Here is a 20644-nt window from a genome sequence, read left to right as displayed (position 1 = left end):
TGATGGTACAGGTGATAATGATAGTGATGATGATGATGATAATGAATATGGTGGTGATGATGATGGTGATGGTGATAAAGATAGTGGTGACAGTGGTGATGATGATGATGATAATTAATGATTGTGGTGGTGGTGGTGGTGATGATAATGATGATGATGATGATAATGATGATTGTGATAATAATAGTGGTTATTGTGATAGTAGTACTAGTGATGGTGATGATGACGATGATGGTGATGATGATGCTGTTGGTGATGCTAGTAATGATGGTGACAATGATGGTAATAATTATGATGATGATAATGGTGATGATGATGATGGTGATGATGGTGATGATAGTGGTGATGATGATGGTGATAATGATAGTGATGATGGTGGTGGTGATGATGATGATGATGGTGATGATGGTGATGATGATGGTGGTGATAATGATGATGATGGGAAGGTGAGAATGAAACTTAAGACGGTGGCATATTTATGTTTGGGTATGTTAAAATCGGGTATCTACAAAAATGTGTGTAACTTTCAGCAACACATTCAATGTGTTTAATTCCCTCTACTTATGAGCTATATAGGTTCATAACCACATAGGTTTATAACCACATCCAAAGTAAATATCTATATCTTCAATTCCATTTAAAAATCTACCCAAATAAATCTTTTGTACTCGGCAATCACACACCTAATGCACCTGTTCACTCACTTTCAAAAGTCACCTAAGTTATGAGATATTCATTCAAGCAATCCGGGAGGAATTCCCATTATGTGGGTGTCAGTGATACAGTACATTCCAATCAGATAGTTTGGAGGATGATCATCATTTTCAAAAGACCTTCAACTCCACTTTGCCCTAGTTCATCCACCCACAGAAAGACAAAGCTATCATTATCATTTCATAAATGAAGGTTTTTAAAGGACTAGCCCTCTTTATTCCTTAAAAAAATATTTTGTTGACATTTAGAGAAGCTATTACTATACTATCGGGGCTTTTGTCTATATATGTCTGAATCACACCTTTTGATGGAGAAAATAGGTTGTAGAGACAGTAGGGAATCTCAAACCTACTTCTACAAATTAAGGTACTGCTATCACATGCATTTTGTATGGAAGAGTTCAGAGGACATGTCGTTACTGGGATACATTGACGATTTTATCTTACTTCCAAATGGGTAGTGAGAGGGGAGAATCCTGCTTCCTTTCAACAATTTATTTTATTGCTTATAACTCCTAGACGGGAAGAACATTATTTATCAAATAGAAACAAAATAATTTGATTGTATGAACTGAAAATAGTATTCAGTCAAACTACAGAACAGGAATTTTCTAATGGAATCCATGAAGTTTGCAGGCATGATATGCATCAGTCACGAAAGTAAAAAAAAATGACGAGCAGATCTATGATGTGTATTTCAGTTTTGTTTTGTGTTCAAATTTTGTACAGGATCAAATAATTGACAAATTTTGAGATTTCCTTTAATTTCTGAATATAGAACATAAATTACATTAAAATTGCTTCAGAATTTTCCCATAAAGGGGAGCATTATTTTGTGCATGATGCACATTTTAGCATCACATTTTTAACACTATGAAAAAAATCAGATGACAGGTCAGACAACTTGTTAGAAGTCTTTCAGGAAAGGGTATAGTGTTAATTCCAAAGTTGAAGGTGGTCATTTCGTTATTGTGTGGTATTTACAGTGAAGCAATTCTCGCCGGAGCAAATGTCATGGAACAGTCCTGTCTTCAAACAGGAATCCCATGATAAAGGTGCTATGTGTCTTCCTGCATGCCCCATTATTCACAGTCTATAGTGACTGTGATGATTTGTAATGAAAAGCTGCTTCCAGGATTTCTGCGGGAAAGACACAGCTCTGCTTTCGACATGGTACCTATAACCTATTGCCTTCTACTAGGACTAATTCGTATCAGTTGAATATGCACAAAACTATGGTGAAGGATAAAAATTACTGATTTTATTCTTTTTCATTTCAAATTTGTATAACAGTTTATGTTTTCACTTTGTCTGGTGTTAACACATTCATAAAAAGGATTATCCTTTTTTATGACTAGGAAAACTGGATTAAACCCAAGTATTTTAGGAATAAAAATCCCCTAAACTGCAGACGTCATCACATAAGGTCCCCTGACCACTGCCCACACAATGCAAAGACATACAATGCTAATTTTAAAAGGTCAAGGTTTAAGTGCTCCCTTTTAACAAACGACAAATGACCGATATGTACCTACATAATCCAAAACATACAATGGTAACCTTGGGGCCCCATTTCACAAAACGTCTTATAATAACGAACTTGCAATAAGAATTTAAAGGAACCAAAATCCATCAATACGATTGGCTGATCGTAAACCTGTTAGGCCTACAGAAATTGCACATTTGTTATTATACCGAGTCTTTATGTAACGGGACACTGAAAAGTTCACAATCGTATTTGACATGAGCTAAGGGCATGAATTCCCATTGCATGCTAAACTATAAAGCCAACACTGTCCTGTCCACCTGTTTGAAAATCTGGGTCATGTATAGATTAGGGCTCCCTCTGGGGTTCATCTACATTCAATCTCATTAGCAGCGACACTCTATGCGTGGAGGGTGATAAGATGACGTGACGATGGACAGGGGACGGGGATGCTAACGGACGATTCATTAGCGCAGAGGTGTACATAGGTAATGACAGGTTGTTAGCATTGTCATTCATGCAAACACACAGTGCATGATAACAGGCTTATACAATGCATCTTGGCCTATTAAGAAATTAATGGATTGTTGTGACGTCATTTACGGTATTAGCTAAACTAGGTTAAGCAAGTATGAGCCCCATTCTCATCTCAAAGACAATGACAAATGACACCACCTATACCTTGGTTCAACTGCAGCTTATAAACGAAACATAACCATCATACAGACCTGTTTTATGCTAGATTTGGAAGTCTCTATATACCAAATCTGTACAGGTGACCGTTATCCAGCGAATAAACTGAATATAATCACAAAGCTCACATATTTAAAAAAATAAATAATTGATGTAAACTTACAATTTTTTGTTCACTTTTAGCATTTTCATGTGCATAGAAAGGCATTCCACTCATGTTTTTTTGACAAACCATAGTATTCCTAAAATGAGCACCGCATGCATCTGTAACATTTAACCAACCATACGGCAGATTGACCACAGGCTTCCCAGCATGCAATTTCACAACATTTCGTAAAAGTAATTGAGTTCCTTGTTTATATTTTTGAGAGTGAAAATTCTCAACAAAGGTTTAGTAAAAAAAAAAGGATTGGTTTTACAGATCTATGTTATCCTATTGCTCTCGAGTTTATTTTTATCTTGATAGAAGACAAAGTCCACTGCATCTTACTTTAAAATTTTACTTGTTACTGACAAAATAGAACTTAAAAGCAAGAAATAACAACATTATTCAATGTGAGATCCTAGAAAATTTTAAATCACATTTAAGTAGACTCAGGTATAGAGTGCATGAGATGCTAATTATGGAAACTTTTCAACAATGCAGAATAATACAATATCAATTATAAACTTATGCCACAAAATATTTTACAAGCACTAAAAAACAAAACAAGGATGTAATGCAGTTCTCTCTCCTTTTTCTCTCAATTTCTATCAGATGTTCTTTACAGTGCTGATTCTCTGTAGATCTTCCTTATTTAATCTTGAGTGTCTGATTTTTATCACTTTCCCTCTCTTTCTCTCTCTTCCCCTCTTTCTCTTTCTCTGTCTCTCTCATCTTCAATGATTATTACTATATCCATCTTTTTGCCGTTCTTTTGTAGACTCATTCCTTCCTCACTCCTAAATCTCTTGCAGCCCGCCTCTTGCTCTCCCTTCCCCTTCCATACTCTCACCAAAGTAAGTTAATACATCCATAAATGCAACATATTTACAGTCCACCAACTCCACACCACTTATTCCATCTCATTAAATCGGCATCTAAGCAGATACGCAACGCATCTCTGCTTATCATTCCTCAGCCTCACTCACTCACACATACACACACACAAAATGGTTGAGTTGCCAAAAGATCACACCACGCATCCTCGTATTCACACATGCTAATATCGCTGCACGGAATAACAGGTCGGCCGAGGCCATGGACGGAAAATCTGCAGCTCCTCATGGCCAGACTAGCACCTAGAGGAATCGATAGCAACGGGAAAGTATCTCTTTTCGTTAAGTGTCGCCAAAAAGTGCGCATAAAACGTCTGGCATGGTCTGCAGCTTGGCAGGTGGGGTGTAGCTGTAAATTGAGGTCTTATTAGCACATCTTCCATGGGTTTGGTGTACCTTCACGCTTGTACCATACATGGGGTTTACATGCAGGTGGTGTAGAAGAACACCTTAAAAAAACACCTTAATACAACTCTTATGAAGTCTTTAAAGCTTTGAAGGTCCCAAACAAACACATATTAACAATCAGGAAAAAGTTTCTTCCACCACTGAATAAATCTTTTCCCTCCTGAAATAATAGGCAGAATGCATAAAAAGAACAATTTCTTGTAAGTATTCACTCCAAGCAGAAGCCAGCTACTCCAGAAAAAACCCAAGTCAGTGATTCTGTGTACAAATTAAGTATTTGCTTTGTTTTGGCACTTCCATGCTGTGAGCTAGCATTTTCATAAACCTGTTTGTAAAGTTGCACACAACTTTACGCAAGACTGAAATATGTTATAAGGAAGTGCTAAAGTCAGTTATAACATTTGCCACAAGAAAGGATCACCAGTCATGCATTGAGTCATTCTTATGGACAGCTTTATGAAGCCCCTATGAAACACCTATATCGCTTACACGAATTTTCACTTTAATACTTTGCTGCTTTTTATAACAACCAATTCAAGCAACAAAAAAGGATAACTATTATGCGTCGTTCCCATGGCCCTATCCTTAATAAAAGAGACGTGTTTTACATCTGCATCCAAAAACGAGCTTAGTCCATCTTCATTAAAAAATTATGCAATTTGTTTTTAATATATCTTTTATAACCTCTATCTATACAAATGGATCCCCATAGAATTTAAATGATCATCATCTTGATGTAATTCTTTATCTTACATTTGTCCACACCCCTGCTAGATATAGACCCTATTCATCTTGAAAATGTTACTGTATTGATCTCTTCCGTCGATGAAACACTTCTTTCAACAATGATTTCATTGTCATACACACTGAAAATGCCCTTATGAACCATATGAACCTTTGAAAATTTGAGCAGTTAATTTTCATTTTCAGGTTTGACAAGCATGAACTAATTCCAATGTCTGAAGTTGGAATCCAACGGTCGATCCCCATGTACAAACAATTTAATCAATGAATTCCATTACAGTACGTCTCTGTTGTATAACAACTTTTTCTTTCATTTTCTGGACCACAAATCCTTTCATATTTTGATATACAAACATTCAAGATTATCGTTCCGTAATCATAAACCTTCGAACTCAAGAGAAGCCTTGAAATAACGTCAGGAATACTAATCTTCGGAAGAAAAAAAAAAACAAGTCTAGTGGTGCTTAGGTAGGAGAGCTTTTTATGCTACCTTGTACAATCCTGAGGCAATGTTTGTCAGATCCTTCCAAACACAAACAAAAGAATTGCCTTATTTTTAAAGGTCAGTTGCAGTAATACGGCCACTGGAAAGGCCTTTTCATACTTTAAGCTTATCATGTTAAAGCCGATAGAGAGCAAGAAGGGAATTAATGTTATGTAAATTAATTGATGGACTTTATTCCAAAGGAGGCAATTCCTTGAATGGAAGTTTCTAGTAGGGTAAATGATTTAAAGCCTTCTGACATTTATAAAGTTCTTGTATTTATTGTATTATAGGTTAATATACCTATTTATTAAAATTATTTATCGTTTGGTTAAGCCGATTATTTTCATTTACAGTACGATAAATCATTAGTATTTTTTGTACAATACACATGATATAGTTCCAGGTGGGTGTTTCATAAAGCTGTTCTTAACTCTTAACATGCCACGCTCACTACTAACCCAACGCCACAGTGCTAATCCGATTCTAATCCCCTGTGCCAGCCACAAAACCCCTCTGTGCCACATTGATTTTGGGATCGTGAGTCTTATTCAATCCTTCCAATAGTCATGATTACAATTGCTTGTAACTCTCTAACGATTAGTTTATCCACAAAATATTGTGTAGTAAAGTTGTAGGAAATTTCATACCCCTTATAATGGTGTCCTCATTATATGGATTGGTTATTATCTTTACCGCTAAAATATGAGTTTATCAAGTAGTTCCATTTTGTGGAGTGTTTTGTATGGATCAAAAAACCTAGGTCTCTTCCCTCTCAGAGGCGGAGCCATATCTTGTCAAAAATGTAGAAATACTTGAAAAAGTCGAATGTAAACAGCGTGCGGAAGTTGATCTGTCAGAAAGCAGAGTTCGCACTGCACATAATAGTGCTAATCACGGCGTGCATGCGATGCGCAATACAATGCAAAACGGCGTAACAATGATTGTAATTCCGAATGTGCGCAGTCATGCACGAAGCAGGCGAGGGTAGGAAACAATGCAAGCACAAAGCAATCAATAGTAGGCGTGCGAGCACGAGTGTGGCATGTTATAGTAGGATACAGAGCATGCATGAAGCAGTCAATGAGTTAAGGTACAAATGACTTTACGCACGACTGGTGATCCTTTCTTGTGCTATGTGATATCCCTATGTAATTGATTTATAACCCAAGAACATGTTCCAGTTATGCGTAACTTTACGAACAGCTTTATGAAACACCCATCTGGACTCTGATTCTTATTGAAGTCGTCAATTGGCAGCTGATGAAGTCCACAACGTTTGGTTTTATCTACATATTCAACCCATTCCCTACTGAACATGGTGGTTCCTGTACAAAGCCTATGGGAATAAGATCATTCAGGGGCTGGTAACACATAGCTTAGCAATGATTGTAGAGCATTTTCCTACGATTGATCCCATTGACTACAATGTACAATCCATCGTGAAAATCAAGCGTACGATCAATTGCTAACCTTTGTGTTACAGACCCCGGGTATGTCAATGGATTAAATAGCAGGTACAAATCTTGGCTTCAATCACCTTTACCTAGTCCATTGTGAACTTCGTGATCCATTCTGTGTGTGTGTTGTTTTTTTTGTATCAGAGCAAAATTTTTCATTTACCTTCATCTATCATTTAGCTCAACCTACACTAGAGGAACTAACTTAATACTATAGGGGTTAGGGTTATATAGGGTTCGAAGCAGATTCTAATAATTCCGTCTAGTGTTGAATCAGTACATTTTCATTTGATGTGCACTACTCCAAATTTGGTCTAATAATAACTTGGTCTATTCATTATTTTGAATAATGATACATAGCTTTGGGTGTATTTTCTCATTTTAATTCAGTATCTTAATAAGATATGAAAACAGTGAACCACATAATTATTATCTACTTCTTGCCATTGGCTTTACTACCAGTTAGTCTAGTTCTGATATAATCTCACACCACTTTGGACAAATACATCATGTCTACTATCAACTTGGTCCAACTGTGATTTGGTATAATACCAACTTGGTCTGATTTTAGACCTTCTAATAAGAATAAGAATTGATCACAAATTTTCATTGTAGTTGATATCTTGGTAAGATGTGAAAACAGCAATGAAGTGAATTCCTGAATCAACTTACAAACAATAGTAAAGTGCATCAAATGCACTATGTAATACCAACTTGGTCTAATTGTTATGGTCCCAGTGAGTTATAGCCGCTGTCAATTCTTCTAATACCAACTTGGTTTAATTGCCATGGTTTCTAATGAGGAAGTAAAACTTTCCGTTGTAATTGCTATCTTGGTGAGATATGGAAACATCAATGCAGTGAATTCCTGGACAAACTTACAATGGTTAAATGAATCAGATCCAATGTTGATTCGGTCTAATACCAACTTTGTCTAATTGTTATTGTTTCTAATGATGAAACAACAATGAGGTTAGTTCCTGGATCAACATACAAACAATGGGTAAAGTGCACTAGATCGTAAGTAAATCAGGGCCCCGTCTTACAAAGAGTTACAATTGATCCAATCAATCGTACCTCTATGGAAATCCATCAGTGTCATAATTTTTTCTATAGGAAATTGGTACAATGTCCTTTGTAAACAAAGAGAAGCACAATGAATTTTCAAGAAAACAATGAATGCAAGAATATACATCATAGTTAGAAAATATTTTGGACAAACATACATAATACGTGTTGACGTTGCTGGCCATCCATAGTTGCGATTGATCAGATCGTAGCTCTTTGTAAGACGAGACCCTGCTGATCATTAAGTGCATCAGATCCACTATAAATTTAGTCTAATAACCAGTTTTTGTCTAATTGATACTGTTTCTAATGATGAAATGAATTAATTACAATTTATTCTTTGTAGTTGCTATCTTGGTAAGATGTGGAAACAGCAATGAAGTCGATTCCTGGATCAACTTACAATGAGTTAAGTGTGCCAGATTATACAGTGCATCAGATCCACTATAAATTTAGTCTAATAACCAGTTTTTGTCTAACTGATACTGTTTCTAATGATGAAATGAATTAATTACAATTTATTTTTTGTAGTTGCTATCTTGGTAAGATGTGGAAACAGCAATGAAGTCGATTCCTGGATCAACTTACAATGAGTTAAGTGTGCCAGATTATACAGTGCATCAGATCCACTATAAATTTAGTCTAATAACCAGTTTTTGTCTAACTGATACTGTTTCTAATGATGAAATGAATTGATTACAATTTATTTTTTGTAGTTGCTATCTTGGTAAGATGTGGAAACAGCAATGAAGTCGATTCCTGGATCAACTTACAATGAGTTAAGTGTGCCAGATTATACAGTGCATCAGATCTACTAAAACTTGGTCCAATACCAAGTTGGCCAAATTGCTTGCTTTCTAACAATACAACGATTTGATTGTAACTTTCTATTGTAATTGCTATCTTAGTAAGATATTAAGACAGCAAGAAAATAAATTCTTGGATAAAGTTTAAAAAATAGTTAAGTATTAGATCACTTTGGTCTAATTGAAAATTGTTCTAACATAATTTTCAGCTAATCGTCAATTTGCCTAATGAAAAATGGTTTCATTGTAACCTTTCATTGTAGTTACAATCTTAGTATGATTTTCTAAACAGTTGGTAATAAAGCAACATCTAATTTACTATTTCTTTCTTAATTATTTCAATAGTTTATAAAATTTGATCTTTATGTATCATGTAAAAATCAGTGTTTTAAAACTAATTCTAGTTGCTTTTCCTAGCATACCACACCTTAAGGTATTAAAATTACAACCTTGAGTTTTAATGTAACACCATGGGTGTTACAGCCAAATATGTTGTATGAACAGTTAACACCAATAAGTATTGAAATAACACTGATTATTTTTAGGGGGAAACCAAAGTTTTTCAATGCATTTTTAAAATTCATGGGCATTTTAATTCCTTGTTGTTTATTTCTTTACTGTTTTCTTCTTTTTTTTTCAATACCTTGCAAGGACATCATAATGTGCATGATTAACAAATCTGATTTCCATAATAATAAAAATGGTTAACTCATTAACTTGCTCTTTTTTCGTAATGTTCATGCCGGCATCCATATAATCACTACATATTTTCACCTGAGACGCACAGATTGCAATTAATTAGTAATATGAATGCAACATATCCTCCTTTATCATATAGCATAAAAGCCAGAGGCAAACATTGATTTGTAACAATTGTTACCATAGTATGACTTTTTACATTAACCTAATGTGGGAGAGAATGTAATATTGCATCTAGCTGTTCAGTGTAAATTATAATTTGATGTGATGTTAAACTATAGGGCTACTGTACGATTCTGTCATATCTTGATTACACATGAAAAAAATCAACTATGAGGGTATAATGAAAAGAAAATTGGTTGTTCTACACTGTAAAAAACAAAGATTTGTCCCTAAAGCACCTAATCCAGATGTAAAAAAAAATGTTTGTTTTCTAAGAAATTAGAAAATTAGAGGAATCAATTATCAAATAATAAATCTTCTTATTAGAATTAGAAGTTTATTCCTTCTGTACAGCATAGCCTGCAACACTGTCTTCTTGAGGTACCCTTTCCCCTAAAAAAATGCTACCCACAATCCACCAATAACTCAGAATCTCTTTGTAAGAAGTTGGAAGCTCCTTCTGTGAAGCATACCAATCTCTCTTTTAGATGCATATTCTTATCAACAAATACTACCCATAACCCTTCATGTTAGACGTTGCTTGCTTCTGTGATTAGGCAGCTTAATCTTTCTTTCCCCGCTGAGTACCATCCTTCCTCTCCCCTTATAAAAATGACCCACAATCCTCCATTCACTCAGAAACTTAATTCTTAAAAGTTGCTTCCTTCTGTGATTAGAGACACCAGAATATTTCATTCCCAATTGAGTTGAGCTCTACCCACAATCCCTTGCAAGAGACACCTGTGCCCTTCAATATTTTCTCAACCCATCTAGGGAGGTCCGCTTGTGTTTACACAACGTCATCCACCCATCTCGCCTCTTTCGCATGCTACATTAATAATATATCTAACGGTAAGTTTGCCGACCGGCCGATCGGGAGAGGTGCAACGCCACGACCCTCACTCTATTTTATTAACTTGGAGTCAGTCATCCTTCAGCTGACGTACTTTCCTTTATGAAAGCAGGGTTCGCTTCTGTCTACCGAATTCAAGAAAGGTCTGAAAAGCCAAGTTTGCATACATGTATAAACATACACAGCCTTATCTACGTGAAATAGATATTATTGCTTTTTAATATATTTGCGGTTGCATGGATAAACCTGAAAAACCTGATTTTTTAAGGAGAAGAAAATGCTGATGTTGTGTAGTTTAATCTGTATTAAAGTTTTAAAGCATTGTTTAAAGATGAATTGTTTTTTTAATTAAATCATTGATGTTGAATTCTAAGTGTTTTCTCTCTCAAGAATACACAAGTGTAAGTTATTTAGCTATGTTTACTACTTAAAACTACAGAAAAAAATGCACATAATCATATCTGCTACCGATATATCTCGCACAAGCTTTCCAGCATCGTCAATAGCAGCTAGCTGAATAGAAATGAATTGCAGAAAAACACATTGACATTTAAACAAGGTCGTGTCTAATGACAATAGAAGCCCTCTGATTATAAATCATGCACATCCCCTTCAAAAAAGCCCTTTCCTTCCATTATAGCTCGGGTATGTTTCCATAGAATTTTTTGACAGACACTCAAATCTTATTACTTTCTTCCTGCACGGGCTCGGTTACATTCTTTACCATTGCGACTAAATAATTCAATTCCGATTTGATTCGATTTGGCAACTCTGGCATTTACAGCTTATTGGGAAAATCATGGCCGGCAATTTTTGAGCTCGCCAAGACAGGAAACGAGACCTTTGCCTGAGAACAATAAGACCTGTCTTGCCTGGGAGAACCGCAAGACAAATATGAGCCTCCAGCTTGTGTGGCTCCTTTGTTATTTACTTGAAAGTTAAATCCAACAGCACACTCAAGGACTCGACTACGTTGCTATCATATTACAGCTCATATCAATAGCAATAAGGTAACCCTTACAATACTACAAAGAACGACATAACCAGTGTATAATTAGGCCTCCAGACGCACGGCAAAATTGTTATCTAGAATTTCGTACAAGGCCGTTAACTACATTATAAGCCTTAAGTGGTTGTTTAAAAGTTTGAATAACCATGCTTAATTTATTGAAGATTGAACATTAAGTATTAAATACTGTTTCTGATTTTGAACACTTGTGTAAACTGTTAAACAACTACTGTAAATTTCATATAGTAAACAATATTGTATATAAGAATAGAGTACCAAAGCGCAACGTCATCAATTTTCTCTTTTTGCATTTAAGCGCTTTTTATACAATATGTTGGTAGAGCATGATGAAGACCCCCTACAACCCAAATTTGGTGAGAATCGGTCCATGGGGGCCAGATATATGACCTCATGAATACATAATTAGCCCCCTTGAAGTCAGTGTATTCACGATGAAGTCATATCTCGAGCCCCCACGGACCGATTCTCACCCAATATTGGTAGTTGGGGCTTTTTGTCATGCGCTACCAAAAAAAGATATGTAGAGCATTTATTTCTACACTTACCGTACCTTTACCAATGTCTCAGTCTCATGAAATTTGAAAGCAGCATGAACCTGGAATTAAAGAAAATAAGATAATAAATCAAGACTGGTTTTCCCTGAAGAATTTGCATTGGAATTTAATTTAAAAAACATTAAAGGGGAAATCTTTGTTTTTATAGGTGGAAAAGTAGCAAGATCCTGAAAATAGGTAAAACAGGTATTCACCTGATTATGTAAATATCATTAAAAATTATTCCACTGCCAATTTGCAACTCTCCTCACCGCAGTGATCATGTATCATTTCTCCTTGTTTTTCACCTCATTAAAGAGTTCATAGCAAATTTGAGATACACCAGACATCACCTTTATAAACATTTAAGAGGGCTAAAATGTGCTCATTGCAATGTTTGAAAGGGATAAGACTTGGGTGATACATAACAGGTACTACTTGATAGAAACCATGGGTGTATTCAGACCGACTCGACAACCAGAATACCCATAACTTTACGAGAGCTTGTTCAGGCCACAAAGTATCTATTGAACATTTTCCGCATTCTATTCAATTTGCATTTATTTCATTCCCAGTTCAAAATATACATGATACAAAATATAGGAAATAATTAACAAGTAGAAAAAAAATTCAAATGGGGAACTGCCATAAAAAAAGCCAAGAGGCCTTGTTAAAGCTCAGTTGCCAAAACATTGATTTTGTAGAATACAAAGTAAAAAAAGGATAAGATAAAATACCAACAGAGACAAACGAACCAAAAAAAACTAACAATTTACAAGAAAGAAATGACTATACATACTTCAGATGAAGAAACTTCTTCAGTCTTTTTTAAATGAATTAACAAACTTGTTTTCAGTCGACAATCCATCTATATCTACCGACCCAAAGCAAATGCTTTTGGGGTTAAGATCTCTCAAAGTCAGAAGCATGAAGCACGTTGCCTGGACATAACTACTAGCAATGTTGAAAAGGCTCTTGTAATTTGCTTTCACACTGCAAAAATAACCCACAACCTAAACAAATATCCTGTATAATTTTCACAAGTAAAAAACATTTGGCAGGTATCTTCTTTCAGGAATGTTCCAAATATTTTGCTATCACACTGGCAAAAAGAACCAGAATTTCTCTGATCAGAGTAGATCTGGGTCACTTTCCCCGATCAGAGAATACCTGACATTATCAAACTATGGGTCGGTCTGAATACACCCTATTGGTTAATAACAGGGCCCTACAACACCGAGCCATAAATCAAAGTGTTTTGACTTGTAATCATAAATCATTTGGGTGCGGATAATTGATAGGGGGTTGGCAATGAGGGAAAGTGGATTAATGATCATGAGCTATGAGACTATGTTTACATCACTCACGAGGAGCCTATTACCTCTGACCAAATGCCATCAATCAGACAATTTCTTGGGGTCAAGCTATACAATATTCCAGAGCAGAGAAATGCTTACACCAAGGAAAGGTAATGGCATAAATCATGTGAAAAAAGGTGTAGGATGAAATATCCTGTTGCTGAGAAAGGGCAGTAAATATATTCAAATGGAAAAATAATTAAAAAGTTAGTAAGAACATGGATGAAAAACAAAATCATGTGACTAATAATTTCATACTTCAGTAGGAGTTTTCTTCATTTAAGTCTATTTACGAGAGTGTGTAATACCAAATCCTTGCCATTCACACAGATATTATAATTTAAAGCAATCTCAGTCTTTGGAAAAATATTCAGAAATGTGAACTATATCATATCACCTGAAACTCCATTTTTACAGTGAACAGAAATGTTCTTGTTCGCAATTGCACATCAGAAATCTACAATTCCAAAATTTACAGCCATGCTTGAGAAATTGTTATATACCAAAAAGAAAAAGATATAAAATACAAAGAGGAATATCTATGAGGATTTCAAACTGAATAAGATTTCATGTCACCCCTCTCCCTCACACTCCCATATAAGACACAAAAAGCAAATAAAGTTTGCAAAAATAAAGAGCAACAAACATTATTTCTCAAGAGATATTCCCTGATGATTCATTTAGCATTTTACTAAACACAAACTTTATGATTGGACCCTTTCGAGGAGAAAGTGGCCACAGACTTGCTGGTGAAAAAGCTGGTATAAAATAAAATGCTGAAACACAGCGTAGGGATCTCATTACATCACAGAGAAGTGATTTCCGGTAGAAATACAATCAAACCAACCAGTATGAAATCACATCACAAGCTGAATTCAATTTGTAGCCGACCATCAATATTTGGTTAAATGTGTAATTACGACACTCTGAAAGTCCCTGAACATGCAATGGTTGCACAGTCATGCATGAAAAGCATACAGATTTACAGCAAATACAATGAAAAACCATAATCGATCTAATGTTCAAACGCCCATCTGCGATTCTTGGCATATATCTGTCATGTTCTTGTTTTCCAGAGTGTACTTTTGCTACCAAGAGAACTCCCCCGGTACACAGCGGGTCTTTACGTTGAACAAACACCATCTTGAGTGATGTCCCTTAAAGGACACATAAAGCGGATAAGCCCAGGAGTAATCAATGAGACGAGAGATGGACGTGACCAGCGGAACTACCTGTACCTCCTGGGGGGTGCTTGTTGTTCTTGCTCGTAGCTTCTTTAGGGGCAGATGCTAATAGGCAAAGGTGGAATCCGAAAAATTCCGACTGCAAACAAATGAGTTTCTACTTTTGATATGGTCTCATTACTTTGATGCAATGCATGATATGGGAGGTTAAATATGAATATATCCTACTTTTCAGGACCTCTGCAATTCGAATGCAAAACTGATTTAACCCGCTGACGGCTGAATTTCGTGATTTCAATAGTTCTTGTACAGGGACCGCCCGGTTCCAGTAGCCAATGGCTTAAGGCAAACTTACAAAAAAAAATTCATTTACATTACCGGCTGGAAAAGAAGGCCACGGTAATAATTTCTTCTTTCAAAAGCCCTGATAATTCCAATTTGGAAATTTACATTGATTAATAATGAATAAAACATGGCACAGATTGTTCATATTTCCTTTGTTAATATGGTTTCTTCAGCTTAACATATTTTTGGGTTGCAGGTATCATTTTCAGATCAACAGATGGTTTGGGTAATTAACACAATCCCAAGGTGTGAAGTAAGACAGAAATTAATTCAAATCAACTTGACTATTTTTCAGAATGATGGGAGTAAGATTGGTAAAGACTTTACTTGTAGTTTAGAGTACTATCACTGAACTATAGAAATGAAGATTCCCCTTACGACACTATTACTGCCTGATAACCATCCATTACTGTATGACAAAAAGGCATGCATGTCTGGAAAATTGAACTATACCTTGAAAAAAATAATCCTACAATGAATATGCACACATGGGACTGTTGTCACGAACAATACGACTCGTGTTACACACAGCGCGCTCAACGCTGTCTGCAAGGCTGTGCAAAAAGATCATCTACGCAAGGAGCATCAGATGAAATGAATTATTTATGAGGGCTTTATAAAAACTCCTAATGGAGCAAAACAAATGACGAGGCTTTGGAGACCTGGGAAAAGTAGATGCTCTGTGACTTTGATAAAAAAGGGTTACAATCCAATTCTAAATGGAATAAATCATGGAGCATACAGCTAAAAGCTAGGATGCATGGTCATTATTACAAAAACCATGAAAACCTACATTTAGATTCAAGTTCTCTTTCAACGCTATTCAGTTTTTTTTTTATAAAGTTTGCATCTTTGGTAGTGTCAATTCGATGGAAACAAATGTGAACAAAATAAAATGATTTCATAATTTATTAATATTCATATTGGGCATGTAGAATGCGTCAGCCTATTGAGTCATTCATGTGTACAAAACACCTATAAATACAATCATTTTTTTTTTTACATGTTAGGCTAAATGCTTTCCTTTTCCATCATTTAATTATCTGCATAAATGCGGGCAGAAAATGTCTCCAAACATTGGTGACTGCCAGTGGTCAACAAACCTCAGACGACACTGTCCAAACACTCGCGCATGGCCCAAATCAAACATAGTCGCTTTAATCAGCATCAGCATCCCCCCACCCCCTCCCCTTAAAACACTTTAATTTTTTTTTTAGTCCTCCATCCATACACATCGCAAACTAAGGAACATACACACTACGCCAACTTGAGTATTTTATCTGATTTTTTTTTACATGAAAATGGCAGGTAATGATCCCATTTCACTGGCTTGGTTGCCATGGAGATGTAACTTGAGCCCTCTATGGCGTAGATAGGGTCAGGTGGGTATGTTGATACAGCTGAGAATGTGTGTGTGCATTGGGATTCACAAGGGTACCACTGGCAAGTGGCAATGAAAGATCCAAGATGAATCAAATTTTATTTGTTTAGATTTCCTAATAGTCACTGCCAGAAGGCACGAAAGGTAAAGATTCCCATTCCTACTATGGCAAATTTTAAATGGAATCCAAAAATTGACATTTCAATGCTCACGATACTGGAAAGAAACAAAAGAATTATAGCAGAGTGTCTGACTAAATAACCCACCTGATTATTGTAAGAGGAACTAGATTTTTTTCATGGAAATGCTGTAATAAATGCAGTGCAACTAACATTTTATTTAACAGTTGGAAAAATACAGAGTTAAACTCCATATAAGATCTTATCATATCATCAAAACTATGCAATGTGATTTAAAAATGATACTCTTTTCATATGATAATCTATTTTAATGAAACAATGATATAAATCAATTCAGATGTTCAAATTGTAAATAGGATATCTAATTTTTTCTTTCAAATGTCCAAAATCAAATGGAAAACCTGATTTTGTTTGGGGAAATTTTTTCAGCAGCATTCCCTTTAACCCCCAAAATAAACCCTGAATATGCAAAAAAAAAACATAAATTAATCCCAACCTTAAAGGTATAAGAAAGTAGTTGCATCAAACAATTATTTCGTGATAAAGTCTTTTAAATCAAGGTTAATTGTCGAAACATTATCATATATGTAGATCTGGTACATTAGTGTTTAAAATAATGAAATCCTAGCTCAAAATCGATAATCGATCACTAACACAGAAAAGCATATGTGGGGCAGTGTATCAATATTGCTTCAAAAAATACCAGACATTTGATGGAATTGTTCTCATTTTGCTTATTTCTCAGCAATTACACATTTTCTTTCAGAGCTGTCTGGCTCATATTTTTTATTTATACATACAAACACTTTGGTGGTAATTTTATTGGATTCTGTTCGAACTCCATTGAGAATGCCACCACAACTGGTATTTATCTCTAAAATATGCTGCACACTCAACTTGATACAAGTAGTGATTAAAATGGTAATGAAGCAATAATCACATTACACAAACACAATCATTTCTAGACTTGTTCCTGGTAGAAAGTGTTATTCAATTCTAATCATCCACACTACTCCCCTCCCCGAAGTTCCGTAAATCTGGCACTGTCTGTTTTGCATATTTTGCTCTATCAAAAAAACATAAAGTTCATGAATTTCATAAATTGATGTATGTATATCATTAATAAATTTCCAGACTTGGAAGGGAATTGTCCAGTGACAACATGCTTTTTGCCAGTGACATTTCCAACGTAACATCAAACTACTCGACTAGGAAAACAAGATGCAAGTGATAGCGGCCGGGTATCGTATGACATGTGACCGGTTCTCCACCAATCAGATAAGGGGGATTGTATAATACATGTGTGTATGAGAAACAGATTATATGAATCATACACACAGTATGCCTACATGCTACAAATCTCTCTTAGATATGAAACCATCAGAGCAACTCTAATGTAAATGCACATTATCTTTTCCCATTGGAATTGGCATGACTACATCATGTTACAACAAATTTAATTTTTAATATTCTCCCTTTTTTCTACTGTAATGGAAGAGGGGAAGATACAAAGAGGGTGGGGAAAATGGAACGCACGCTTTGAGGAGTCTGGATTGGGAAATAGCATGCCATGTGAAACAGTAGAGGTCTGCAAAGCTATAATTTTACTGATAACGGTTGAATGTAATAGCGATGTTCACACATGAAAGAAAAACAGAGGATATATTCTCTATATTCTATCATGAATGATTCCAAGAACTTTATGTTGCATGATCTTCTTTTACACATCTCATGGTGGAAACTATATATCTTATGAGGGGGAAAATAACTACAGGTTTTTGGAAGGGGAAATGTTGCATATTTTGAACAAGGGAATCAAAACCACAAGTCTAGCCTGATTTCAAGATCAACAAAATATACATGATCTTTCAACCCCTAGATGACCTTTGACCCTATCATCCTCAAGAACACACATGTGGTATAACCCAAATATCATTCGTATTGAGTCTAAAGATGCACGTTTACTGCATTTTCTTGGGCGGCATCAAAATAAGGTACAAGTGAAAACTAAACTTTTAAAGTACCACCTCCAACACCAAAACATATTTCTGCCACTTGTTTCTAAAATTCTGCTAACCACTTGCCTTACTTTGTCTGAGCCCTAGCAGTACAACTTTTTTTCTTGTGGGGTGAGAAGGGTTTTATAAAAAGTATTCTGAAACTTTTTTTTCCATTTGAAAAAAAAGAGGAAATTGTATTACCTGTTTTCATGTATATAACATGAATGTTTCTTATGTCTCAATGCAGGGAAATTAAGAATTACAAATGACTGCGCAGTCAATTAAGAATGCAAGGTGGGGGCGAGTGATTCGATAAACTTCCGAATCATGTGCAAAACCTCATTGTGCTATCCACAATTACCATTGCTTTGATAAATTGTGTGATTGCCTGGAATGAGAGGGAGGAATAATCTTCCCACAGAACATGGGTAAACCACACTCTGAATACCTTGCTGATTCAAATTAGCTTAATCAAATGTTCTATGCCTAAATCCAATACTAGTAGTCTCTGCTTCATGAAACAAGACTGGAGACACATTCTTCCTTTTGTCTTATTATTAATTAGCCCTCACCTAATCAATATATTTTTTTCAAGACACCGTACTTTCATATCTTACAAAGATGAATTGATAGCACAAGACACTCTAAACCTGTCACTAACACTACACAGTAAAGACTGGGGTGTGAAATCTGACACCAGGTGGTGTCTTTAGAGGACCACACACTAAGGTGTTAATTTACACCAAAGGAATTGAATATAACACCTAAAAGGGTAAAGTAAAACCAAATGTGTTGTATTAGCTCCCATGGGTGTTGAACTACATTGTACACGTAAAACTCGAAATTCAACACCAGAGTAAAATAACCAGTGTGGTTCACTATGTGCCCCAATAAACACCAAAGTTTCTGCTGAGAAGGCTTGGGGATACTTTTTCTTCTACGACCATGTAGTCAATCAGCCCTGACCTCTTATTTCCTCTAGCCAACATCTAAGAGCTCTTATGCTGCACATCCAAACACTTCAGAACGATCCATTACAGTGGCCAAAAATGCATCAAAAACTGTGATGTTGTCCGGTGTAAATAGAACACCACACCAATCATTTTCCTCCGGTGTTAAATTTCTAGTTTTGTTATAACACCTTCAGTTGTTACATTTAACACTCTTTAGTGTCATGTTCAATCTCTAGGACATATTAACACCTCAAGGTGCAGTTCTCTAAAAGGACACCAAGTGGTGTCAATATAACACCAGAGTTTAAAGTGTACTAACATGTCCATATAGGAGGGTGCTTCCCACACAAGGGGACTGCCTCACCAAGATTTTTAACAATTAAACATCACTTAGAATTATGGATGTTCCACACAGCAATATACAGTGCATCCCAGAAAAAACGAGATTTATCGATGATTTATCATAACTTAATCACAAATACAATTGACAATTGTTCTGGTTATTTGAAATAAGGCTTGTATTTCCATAATATCATTAAATAAACATGTTTTCACCGGTATCCCACAAAAGCTATGGCATGGTGAACAAAAAGACTTAATGCATGGCTGATCGTCAACAAAACAGAGTGTCAAGTGAGTTTGAACGCTAGCCTGGAGAACCTCTTCATTCTGAAATTATTGAAAATTGAAGCCTTATTTCAAATAACCAGAACTTTGTTATTTCTTGACCATTTTCTGTAAATGAGGTATCAAATTAAAGGGCAGATATAGAACTTTTTAAAAATGTGGTTTTCCTTTTGAAACCCAGATACCCCCCACCAAATAATCTAAGTAATCTTAGATGAAAGAGGATATTCTAAGCTTTACAATGGTAGGTCATTTGTCTATTGTATTTGTGATTAATTTATGATAAATCATCGATAAATCTCGGTTTCGTGTTTGTGGCACGCACTGTATATATAAATCAAGTAGGCTACACTGTAGAATGATCATAGTCTACATATTCTGAAGAACTGTTTTAGAGTGTTATAAAAGATTAGTCGAATGGCATGCTAGACCATTATAGCATGATACAACGAATCTGGGGTCTCTTAAAGAAACAGTTG

Source organism: Lytechinus variegatus, chromosome 1 (genome assembly GCF_018143015.1).
Source record: "Lytechinus variegatus isolate NC3 chromosome 1, Lvar_3.0, whole genome shotgun sequence".
Lineage (NCBI taxonomy): Eukaryota > Metazoa > Echinodermata > Echinoidea > Temnopleuroida > Toxopneustidae > Lytechinus > Lytechinus variegatus.
This window is presented reverse-complemented; position numbering follows the sequence as displayed.